The 10,585-nt window shown below is 35.2% G+C and overlaps 1 long non-coding RNA gene across 1 annotated transcript; it reads right to left on the bottom strand.

Moving 5' to 3' along the window:
• Positions 1-2,759: 2,759 nt before the first annotated feature.
• On the bottom strand, positions 2,760-7,737 carry LOC133865351 (uncharacterized). The gene is made up of 2 exons (XR_009899697.1): positions 7,523-7,737; positions 2,760-3,280 (listed from the first exon to the last, which is right to left on the bottom strand). It is a non-coding gene; the product is annotated as an uncharacterized LOC133865351 (long non-coding RNA).
• Positions 7,738-10,585: the final 2,848 nt, after the last annotated feature.

Raw genomic sequence — 10,585 nt, 5'->3', positions numbered from 1 at the left:
CTAAATCTTGTTTAATTTATCACCTAACATTTTGCATATTTTCTCAGCCAATTTTGTACTGATCGAAAGAGGCACCTGATGACCTGAGTTGATTCAATATTACATTCATGGCATGTACGTACCTACGCAGAATTCCAAATCCTCAAATATGTAGACAAACTTGAATAATTTGTCGATGAGGTTAACTTTGTGCTGTTGTTGTTCTTTTAGGGGTGTGAAGATTTCTAGCTTTTCGACCGCTGATCCACCACCGACAAAGTTCCAACCAGCACAGGTCGGCTTTTGACGAACAGCAGGGGGAGGCGGGGCTGAAGTTTAGTTTTTTCTTTTTGTTTTCAACAAAAGTCGGAGGGATGGCAGGAGTTTAATTAGTTTGGTTTCGATCCATTGAAATTTCGACCTGATTGACCTTATTTAATATTTTAAAATACAATTAATAAAACAACATCGTTTTATGTAAGAAATATATTTTTAAGGGAAAATGGTGTCACTTAATTTGAACCCTATAAATTTATTACTTTCCCGCTCATGCAAACCCTAAATTACTTCCTCTCCTTTGTTTGCAGTGCATTGGTTCGTTTTAAAGAAGCTTATGCAAACTTTGCACCATTGGTTCGTTCCTGTTTCAACTCGTAATTACTCTTTGCCGGCATAAAAAACCCTTGTTTGTGCTTTTGGGGGCCGGTCTACCTTCATTGGTTAATTATTTAGTCTTTATCTTACCAAAAAAAAAAAAAAAATAGTATGGTACGGTGCATATATATTTCGTTAGGGTTTTTATTGGAGAAATGTAACACATAGAGACTAATTGAGACCATGTCAAAGACCTCATTTTCTTTATAAATCATTTAAAAAATACCACTTACATGCAAGAGAGAGAGAGAGAGAGAGAGAGAGAGAGAGAGAGAGAGAGAGAGAGAGAGAGAGAGAGAGAGAGAGAGAGAGAGAGAACAAAAAGCTTTAAAAAAAAAAAATGGTAGTAGGGGTTGAATCTCACCTCTCCACCATGCACCATGGAGGCTAGGAGAGGTGAGTGGAGGGTATGTAAGTGTTCCCTTATAACTTATTTGGGATTGTGTTAAAGAGCTTAAAAAAGAATTTTTAGTATATAAAAAGGCATCCCAAACAAAAATAGACATGTTTAGTAAGAAAACTTAAAAACAGTTTTTTGTTCTAAAAAAGTCCAAAATTGTGTTTTGATAAAAGCTTGAAAATAAAGTTTTTTTTTCTAAAAATTAATTATTTCAAGCTTTTTTTTAATTGAAAAAAGCATTATAATTTCCTAATGCATTTAGCCGTTGGAGGGGGGTGGTTGACTATTTGCAAAGGCTTGAGGTGAGGGTGGTTTGACCACCTCCAAAGGCCAATTTTGTAGTGCATCAACCACTCCCAAATGCTAATTTTGGGGTGGCTTGATCAGTACTACCTCCAAAAGTTTTGGAAGTTGTTGAATCGTCCGCTCAGCTTAAGGGGGTGGGTCGGCATACCCACAACCACCTTTTTTTTCTTTGGGCCTTTGGGCTTTCCTTTTATCTATTGCTATTTTTTTATGTAAAATTTTTAAAATAACATGGTCTCAATTAAAAGAGCCTATGTGTCAAGAAAATAGGGGCGTTAACATGACCTCATGAGGCTAACGTGCTATATATGCTTCGATCTCCATTAAAAACCCTACCTAACAAAATGTGTACGATCGAAGAGTGTGATTTAAAACTTGTTTAATCTTTACTAACTTGATCTTGTACATTGCCCCGGGCAAGGGAGTGATTTAATAATGGAGATTAATCTCAAAGAATAATTTGATGAACCCTAAAGAAAGATTTGCAAAAAAAAAAATAAAATAAAATAAAATTCAAAACCCCATAAATCTCTACATTAAATTTTTTTCCAATTATATTTTGAAATTGGAAGTAATTAATGCTCTATTTGTTTCGGCGTAAAATGGTTTCTGGAAAATGATTTCGGCATTTTTCATTGTTTGGCAGGGGCGAAAATAATGGTCAACCGAAAAATGATTTCCGTTTGACAAAAAAATCTTAATAAATTTCGAAAAATGATTTACGATTTTTAAAAGCGTAAATCATTTTCCATAGATAGCAGACGCAATTGACCATCTTTTAAACGACGCAGTCGATCTTTACGTTCAAGCAATCGACTATCGCCGGATTCTGACAAGCCAGATTCTGGCACTGGTCGGTGCCAGAATCTAAAAAAGTATGCCGGAATCCTGCAACGTCCAGCGATCATCGCTGGATCCGATCGTTCTGCCCAGGATCTTGGACAGATGTGGCCATTCTGGTCGAATCCCTGGCCAGGACGGCCGGCTTCAGGCCAACTGGCCAGGATCCGGCCGATTTGTGCAGGATATTCACCGGATTCTGGCAAAAGTATTTTTATATTATTTTACATTAATTTTTTTTACATTGTGAATAAAATTTAATTTTTATAAATTAATATGATTGAAAAAAAAATATATATAAAATATTTGTAATTTTCCATACACGCCAAACACAAGAAAATGATTTTGACGGATTCTGAAAAATGACTTTCCTAAAAATATTTTACGACGAAAACCATTTTACACTAAAACAAATGGAGCATAACTCTCTTTTCCGAATTCCAAACCATAGTACTTTGCCTTAGGGATCGAAGGAGTATGTGGTAATTAAGTAGAAACCAAGACAACTATCCTGGGATTATAGGCCTAGTAAATTAACAAGTTTCTAAAACACTCAGAGAAAGAAAGAAAGAGAGAGATGTGAACAAAACTATATATGTGCGTCTTGCTCATTAAAGTTTATACTCTTATAAAGGGACAACATCGGGCACCTGCTTCCTTATTCAATTCATCACACGCGCGCGCGAAAAGCTGTGCCTAACGTACGTTGTCTCTCACACACACACACACACTATATATATATATATATAGGAATTACAGGCTTACAGGACACCGTTGCAATTACAGCAACATCTATTTAATAGTAAACCTGTATTTTAGGGCGTCTTCAACGAGGTGTTCCAACTCCCGACCATGCAAATTGATGAACTGATCTTCGTCTTCATCAGCATGACGAAAACCTTGCTCAGTTTTAAGCCAAACGTAAGATGCTTTAAGTTCTTGGAAAGCAGCCTTCACCTCATCCCACGAAAGTTTGCCATCCTTGTTTTTGTCGTGCTTCTGGAACATTTGCGTTAACTGCTCTCTGGTTAAGGGAATCTCAGCAAACTTACGTTTGTCGTCTAGGAACGACATCGGCAGACGAACCATTTTGTGAGGGACCTCGAAGTGGGTTAGGGTGAAGGTGCTTGCAACAAGTAAAACTATTTTAGTGATCGCTTGCTCTATGCTCAGGTTTACAATGCAGCATTCATATATATATATATATATATAGAGAGAGAGAGAGAGAGAGAGAGAGAGAGATATTATATAAGTGATAATATCTGCAAATTGTTCGATAGGTGGGGTAGGATTTAAGATTCTCTTCTTTCAACTTTTTGGTCAGTGGTGGAAGTACTACTTTTATTCTTGGATGCACATTGCTGTCAAATGTTTTCGGATAGGAGTAGTGTTAACTTCTATTCAACCGTCACTCAACTTACGGCATGGCCATAAATATAAAAGTAGTGCTATTTAATAGACGTAGAATTATGTATAATTTCCAAATAATGTGATGATGGAATAGTAAAAATTAATTATTGGATTATGATTTATAAAAAATAAAAATTAATAGTTAATAATTTCAATGTCACGTTATTTTAGTTGTATGAAGTCGTATAACAATCTACTTACAAATAGACTTGCTCTAAAAATCAGCCCTTGAATCCACAATAAATCAAATTGATTTTAATCTGACATGTAAGCCAATTCGATATTAGATAAGGCAGGAAATTCTACATCTTTGTAGGGCCTTCTTTTCATTTTTTATCCTTTAGACTCTTATCTTCTTTTTCTGGGTCATAAATATTCTTAGAAAGAATGGAATAATACATACAATTTATTATACTAAAATATGCTCTATATATACCACACCAATATAAGAGCATCTCCAACAGAATAGGTAAATGGTTTATAATAGTCAAATTTGATTATTATGAACAATTTTTTTGTCTCCAATAGAATAGAAAAAATAAATTTTTTTCCTTCTAGTGTGAATAGTAAATATGTTCTTATGCCTATTTACTATTCACACTATAAATAGTTTTGTATTATTTTCTCTCTCCCTTTCATTCTTTCTCTTTCTCTCTTTCCCTATTTCTTTCACATATTTTTCCACACAAAATAATATTTAAATGCAAGTAGAAAGTAAAATAAAGAATCTGTTAAAGAGAATATAAAAAAAGTAGTAATTAAAATAGAGAATTGTACTTCTTCAATATGTACTTTGGCTATTATTGCTAGAGATGCTCTAACTGTGGCAGGAAGGAATTGTAATTGTTTGATGCTGATTCGCCAAGATGTTCCAAATTTTCAATGGGGAATATACATACATACATACATGCATGCATGCATGCATGCATACATATGGTGGTGTGTTGCAGTACTCCAAAGTACTTGTACCTCTAATTTCATCCCTCGCTCCTTCAATGATAATGTAACACGCACCCTCACCTTAGGGGACGTGGGCCTAGTATGTACTTTGGCCCAAAGTGTTGTAAGTACTTAGTTGTGTGGGCCAACAATATTGAGCCTAATTAACTTGGCAAAAATTGGATCAGACCTCTTAAGGAGACCAAATGGCCAATATTATTGGATTTTCATGGCATAGTTTAAACCCTAATCATGATATGCATAATTTAATAGGTTAATTCATGACACGACATATATGATTTAAAATCTTATGATTTCAATTTATCCTAATTTTTTTTATTAATTATGATCAAGTGATTTAAAATCTTATGATTTCATTACTCTCTCTTTCTCTCTCTCTTGCATTGCTAGACGTACTACAAATTTTATTACAATTCATATAACACTTATCACATATTAGCTACTGAACAATATTTAAAGTTAATTGTTTAATGTGGCAGTATCACGTAGTTAATTCGCCACATCTTTATAATAAAATTGTAGTAACCATACAAGTAATGTCACTCTTCAACCATATTTATCATACTCGTGTCACGCCGACGTACGGACATGATTACGCATTTTAAGTGATTCACACTTCTTCTTCTTCTTTTCTTAAAAAATAATAATAATTAACATATATAAAAAATTACATAAAATATGTCATGTCAGTATGCATACTTATATAATATAAGTGTAATAAATAAATATGAAAATCTAGTAACTTTAATTACTCAGGCCATACATTTTCCTCACTCTCCCATCGATCAATAAGTGTTTAAATCATCACTAGCTACTTGGACCATGATCATGGCCCCAAGAGAAGTGGGAGGCAATAGCATTTGATGCTTGTTTTAGTCGGTCAAAAAGATCTTGAGGGTACGTTTTCCCAGAATCATATAATGGATTTTTTTTTTTTTTTTATTTTTTTATTTTTATTTTTTTTATATAGATAGAATCATATAATGTTAAAGTGTTATATGGGGGAAAGACCACGGAAAATGATCGATGATCCAATCCTGGATTGAATCTCGATCGGCAGAAAGCTTCTAGCTAGTAGTGAACCACAACTTTAACTTGCAAAAGGATCCAAAAAAGAGAACATGCATGGGAGTATGGGCCGGGAATATTAATTAATTAATAACGTAACTGCACCTCCCAAAATGGTTACTGCTATATATTCTTTTTAAAATGACATGCACTTCCGGAATTAATATTTCATAATGTTTAAGAGATCCTATACATGTTTATTTTTGTATATTTGTTGTTATTTATTTATTTTATTTTATTTTTACAATCAATCATTAAACTTGTGAGACCGATCGATGCGAGTAATCAACCCTAATTATATTATGGTAATGTACCTCTCTTTTTGCATTTTGCAACGCACTGGCTGGTATAGTTATATATGGACGCGACTGAAAAACTTTTTTATCGTGAAAGGGCGCCAAAAGCAAGAATGAGGGGCTAAGTTTAATTTTGATGGAGGTGAAGACTAAATATTAAGCCAAAAAATATATATCTATTCTTCAAATATTCTTCAAATATATATATATATATATTCAGAAAAGGGGGAGGGAGGGAGGGGGGGGGGGGGGGGGGGGGGGGGCATTGCTCCTAACCTTCCTCTAGTTCTGTCCTTATCTGTACTACCAAAATTTTTTAAGAGTAATAATTCATGTTCGCGTATCAGGTTCGGGTTGTGTCGTGGTTTGGATAATAGGTAAAAGACTATATGAGTCAACCATAACCTAACCATTTAATTAAATGGGTCAGATCCCTTATTTTTAACTCACTAATTTCGTGTTGTGTTCGTGTCGAATTTGCATTGTATCAAAAATTAACAACCCTAAATGTCACGTGTTAAGTTTGGGTCGTAACGAGAGATGGATATAAGATTATATAGGTAAACCCTAACCCAATCCACTTAATTAAAATGGTTAAACTCCTCAATTCTAACATACTAATTTCATGTTGGATTCGTGTCGGTTCGCAAGTGGTAGTGTAAAAAACTGCATGTCCTAATATTTTCTACATAAATCTCTTTAATAATACTAGTTTAGGGCTTAACTTTCTTCATTCCAACAACTCTAAAGTTTTTGGCATATCGGTTTGGCACCTAACAATTAATTGGCTGAAAAAACAAATCATAGATATAATGTCTATATTCAAATATTTTCTTAAGTTTTCAATAAAAAAAACACTCAAAAGTTGAATTTTCTCTTATCTTGCCTCAATTCCATAATTGTGTTATTTGTTTCGGAAAGAGTTGTAAGTTTTCTATGTACGTTAATTATATGTGACCCACTTCAGCACACTACAGTAGAGAGAGAGAAAGAGGGGTTCATCTCAAAAGGTTATTACTATTCCGGAGATAGTTCATACTCCGATATATATATATAGAGGCCTAGAAAGTCACCTCTTTCGTTTATCGATCACATGAAAAGCTGCGACTTAATTACAAACAGACACTCACAGTCACAGGTATATAAAGTACAACACTTCACCTGTTGAGAGAGAGAGAGGGGAAAAAAGAAGAAGAAGAAGACAAACAGTGCAGCCGTACTAGACAACAAGAAGCTAGAAGATCTACCCAATGGTGTAACCACGTTCTTGGGCGTAGTGAACAAGCTTTTTCAACTCCTCCTTTTCGATGTAGCCATCGTGGTCGGTATCAGCATGGAGGAGTGCCTCCACAGCCCTATAAGAATCCCAACGCGATCCAAGGTATCCGAATGCGGCCTTTAGCTCCTTCCATGAAAGTTTTCCGTCTCCATTCGAGTCATGACTCCTGAAAATATTCATTAGCTGCTCCTCAGTGAAGGAAACACGGACAGGTTTATACACCCTAACTTCCATATACGTTAGATGAACATCTTTCTGACGGGGAACCTCATCATCAACCTTAGATTTGTTGTTCGTCGACACCGACTGACGAACCATTTTGTGAGGGACCTCGAAGTGGGTTAGGGTTTAGGGTGAAGGTGCGTGCTTGCAACAAGTAAAACTATTTTAGTGATCGCTTGCTCTATGCTCAGGTTTACAACGCAGCATTCATATATATATATAGAGATCTCTCTCTCTCTCTCTCTCTCTCTCTCTCTCTCTCTCTCTCTCTCTCTCTCAATTCAGAATACAGAAGGATTCCACAATCAACATCTAATATATTAACTCACTTTGCACTGCAATGGGTTATGGGCTTAGAGAGCGGCAACAGCATATATATGTATATATTCCATGCATACATGTCTTTTAATTAACCTTTATTCTGATTTTTCTTTTTCTTTTTTAAATAATATTCTGATTTATATTTATCTAAATCTTGTATTATAAATATCTATCCTTAAAGCTATATAAAATGGCTTCGAACAGCAAATTTTATTTGAGAGGTGTTGGTACACTTTTTGGTATGATAATGTGTCGTCTCGGAATGCGCTCTCTTTGCCACCTACAAGACAAAAAAGATTAAACATAAGAGCTTGTCGGGTGTGCCGATGGGATCTCACTTCGATGCCTAAGTCAATTCTTGTAGACAAAATACGATGAATATTAGAGTACATGAATATCAGAGAGATCAGAAATAAAAACCTGTTGTAGTGGCCTATTTATAGGCATGTAGTTCTGATACATTCTGAATGTTGTGATTAGAATTCAATTAGGATTCTAATCCCAGACCATGTGGGATTAGATATTATCCCTTGGAGAGTTCTGTTCGGGTAGGATTAATCTTTAACTAAGTTCAAACATTTCTTTTATCCCATATCGTGTGGGATAAGAGGTATTTTGATATTTTCGGGATAAGACCTTCCAGTGCCTTTTTGGGGATTATGAATCAGATCTCCCTATAACTCTTTGTGATAATTCCAGGATAAGGATCTCAGCATATTTCATCCCAATCATATCGTGGTAGTCCCGAGAAATTCGGTCCCGAGACTATTTGGTTATGGGGCTGTATTTATTCCCGGTCCAGGCAATCGAGAGATATGCATAAGATTTTCTAAGGAGCATTTGAAGTGTCCACTATCTGAGGTATTTATAACTGCCTAGATCTTTATGGGCCTTTGACAAAATGTGACTCCTTGCTAAGCTTGATCGACCGGATGGGCCTGTGAGCCCAGTCGTGGGCTTGTATGGGCTTTGGGAATGATAATATTCGTCAACAAGAGTAAAATGACAATTTGTAGCCTTGATTAATTTGCTAACCGGATTGATATGCAAGTTCTACGTTGAAAATCTATCATAAAAATGAGTAGTAATATGACATAATTAGACCTAATTAAATTTATTAGCTTAAGCTTTTTAGTTGAATGATGCAATAATATGTTATAGCATGATCTTATCGAAAGAACTTGCTAAACTGCATGTACATGCACTTGAACACTTGGTAAAAGAACTTCCGTTTACGGGGAAGTATAGTCAATGTATAGATGGACTCACACGGGCATAGAGATTGTACGTCCAATATACATACGTGAGTGAAAACATTTAAGTCATATATAACACAATTGAAGCTAAATCCATTTAACTTAAGCTTTAATTTTGGCGGAATTGATTAGTATATAATGATCTCATTGAAAGAAACCTCTAAAAAAAATCTCCCCGGCCGGCCAACACATCAAATAGAATTTCAAAAAGCATTTTGATACCTGTTTTACTAAGTCAAAAAGTTGTCTAGGGTTTTCTAGAATTATATAATGTTAAAGAGTCATTAACACGACTGATGGGTCAAAGAGTACCGCGCACGGAAGATGATCGATAATCTAATCCTGGATCGATCGAATCTCCGAGGAGAAATTAAGCTTCTAATTACACTGAACCACAGGAAACTTGCTTGGCCCAAAAGCTATTACCTGATATATCCGCCAATAACGATATTCGTGGACCGTGGTGCTTTGAAAGGTTCAAACTTTGGGTCTTCCTTCCAAAGGCATCTTAAAAAGATAACATGGGACTTTATCAATAACTGGGTATGGTTGGCCGGCGCTAGAAGCTAAGCCACAAGCTTGAGGGGTTGAGTAGTGTGGATTGACACGAATCAGAATCCACGAGTCGCTGCTTTTTTTTTCTTTTTCTTTTATGCGTGGGTTTGTGTTTCCTTTTTTGTTCTTTCTTTTTCTTTTTTTCTTTGGATAAATCCCTGGTACCACTGTTTGATCGCGGGGACCCAAGCAAAGGTCTCAACCTTTCTCTGCTGGTCCAGGGTCGGCGACTCAGCATGCAAGACCACGTTGGAGAACTCGATCTGTATTTATCCAATCACGACTTTTTAGCTCTCCTTGTCTTTTGAACTTAGACATTGAGGAAATGAACATTTTCCACCGATTTAGATTTTTGAAATTTATAAAAATACAACACTAAGTTCTTCACGCCCAAATATTTAATTACTAGTTACTGTTATTTCCTTCTTTAATTTATACACAATGACTTCTTGTTATATATACGGCATAATACATTGATTTGCTTTCTGTCTAAGGGCTAATTTTTCGTGTTTTATCAGTTTTAAAGTTTTTGACGTATCGATTAGAGCAGGCAGCATGTATGTTACGTGTTTGAATCTTGAAGTGCATGACCTATGAAAAGTTCAGTTATTTGATGCTTGAGCGAAATTACTGCCATACAAGTGGAAAGGACTAGCAAATCCAGACCGAAAGCCATCATAGACATTGACAATGAAGCATGATAAATTGTTATGATGCGCGCAGGGTAGGACCCAATTTGGAATATAAGCACTAAATTGGGCTAATCTAATATGAGAGCTTAATTTTTTGTGTTTCATCAACTTTAGAGCATTTACGTATAACTTAAGCAATTAATTGCCCCCAAAAAAGAAACAACATATATAATATTAATTTGTTTTGACTGATAGGACATACTGATCATCACTAATATTAGAGATCGAGATCAAGAAATATCCAAGCTTTGCCCGGAAAAGAAAGGAAGTATTACACTCGTGCTAAGAAAAAAGAAAAAAGAAAACCTAAATTTTATATATACATGAGATTGAAATTCATATCCAAG

This window comes from Alnus glutinosa, chromosome 4 (assembly GCF_958979055.1).
Source record: "Alnus glutinosa chromosome 4, dhAlnGlut1.1, whole genome shotgun sequence".
Taxonomy (NCBI): domain Eukaryota; kingdom Viridiplantae; phylum Streptophyta; class Magnoliopsida; order Fagales; family Betulaceae; genus Alnus; species Alnus glutinosa.
Note: the sequence above shows the minus strand (reverse complement) of the source record. Positions and strands in the feature narration are given on the sequence as shown.